Source organism: Austrofundulus limnaeus, unplaced genomic scaffold (assembly GCF_001266775.1).
Source record: "Austrofundulus limnaeus strain Quisiro unplaced genomic scaffold, Austrofundulus_limnaeus-1.0 Scaffold315, whole genome shotgun sequence".
Lineage (NCBI taxonomy): Eukaryota > Metazoa > Chordata > Actinopteri > Cyprinodontiformes > Rivulidae > Austrofundulus > Austrofundulus limnaeus.
In genome coordinates, this window is record NW_013952717.1 from 333,468 (window position 1) to 334,966 (window position 1,499).

A 1,499-nucleotide genomic window follows, 5' to 3' on the forward strand; every position below is an offset into this window, starting at 1 on the left:
TACAGACCTACAGACCTACAGACCTACAGTCCTACAGACCTACAGTCCTACAGACCTACAGACCTACAGTCCTACAGACCTACAGTCCTACAGTCCTACAGACCTACAGACCTACAGTCCTACAGACCTACAGTCCTACAGTCCTACAGACCTACAGTCCTACAGTCCTACAGTCCTACAGACCTACAGTCCTACAGTCCTACAGACCTGCAGTCCTACAGACCTACAGACCTACAGACCTAAAGACCTACAGACCTACAGACCTACAGTCCTACAGACCTACAGACCTACAGTCCTACAGACCTACAGACCTACAGACCTACAGTCCTACAGTCCTACAGACCTACAGTCCTACAGTCCTACAGACCTACAGACCAACAGACTTACAGTCCTACAGTCCTACAGACCAACAGTCCTACAGTCCTACAGACATACAGTCCTGCTCCCTCAGCTCTCTGGCCTCAGTCTGACCTCTCAGCAGATGGTAAAGCAGAGGACGATGATCCAGCAGGACGTGGACTCAGACAGTGACAGCTCTAACCTTTAAGGTMTCATCTTGGACACAGGATCTGTCAGATCAACAAGCTGGCTGCTGCTGTGAGGTCCGGACCTCCCAGAGACCTCCGTGCTGGACCKGAGTGACTCCACTGGGATTAAAGGTGCAGACAGAGACCTGAAACCTGAAGTCTGCAGCGTGTCTGCAGGTGAAGAAGAAGGGATGCTGGATGGATTAGAGGAGTGGACCGAGCCTGTTGATGTCGGGTGTTGACAGATGACTCACCAGAGATGGTGGGAGAACCGAGCCATCTGGTCCACCCTCAGACTGGCAGGACTCGGGTCTGATCGCAGATTAATAACCTTCTACAAAAACAGCCTCAGTGAGGTCATCCATCTTCTGTTTAGTTTATTCAGCAGCTTCTGATCTCCAGGGACTGGAGGCTCTGTGGTTCCAGCAGCATCTGCTGAACACGGAGGAAAAACCAGGACAAAGTGGCTCAGCGCATTTTCATCTTCTCAACATTTGGAGGGAAATAAGTAAAGCTGAGAAACACGGTGGTCAGGAAACACAACAAACATATTCTTACTTTAACCTGAAGACAAAAACAAAGGATTTATTTCTGAGACAAACATCAGTTTGTTCTGAATGTTTCCTGCTAATTCAGAACAGTTTTATTAATCTGTTTTACTGCTTTTATTTGATATTTAAAATGATTTAAACACGTTCAGGAAATAAAAAGTCCAGAGAGCACCAACCAGGACTTACTACTGACGTTTGTTCTTCTGAAGCACAGAACAAAATCTGAGGCCTTTAAGACATGTGGTGGTCACCTCAAGGTGAAATAAACACTTCCTGTCTTTGACCTTGGTCCCAGAAGACCTCCTTCAAAGAGACAGAAGTCTGTTCCATTTAAAGCCATAACAGGTCTTATTATAGAGATTCTTAACCTGTGGGCCGTGAGCGCCACCTTCAGGGCCTCAAAAGAACAACAGTTTTTAAC

At 47.0% G+C, this 1,499-nt stretch overlaps 1 protein-coding gene and 1 long non-coding RNA gene across 2 annotated transcripts in view; one reads left to right on the forward strand and one right to left on the reverse strand.

Annotated features, from left to right (window-relative positions):
* basp1 (brain abundant, membrane attached signal protein 1) overlaps positions 1 to 1,499 on the forward strand; it is a 42,789-nt gene that overhangs the window by 35,442 nt on the left and 5,848 nt on the right. The window lies entirely within an intron of this gene.
* On the reverse strand, positions 542 to 1,252 carry LOC106527218 (uncharacterized). The gene is made up of 2 exons (XR_001311355.1): positions 782 to 1,252; positions 542 to 698 (listed from the first exon to the last, which is right to left on the reverse strand). It is a non-coding gene; the product is annotated as an uncharacterized LOC106527218 (long non-coding RNA).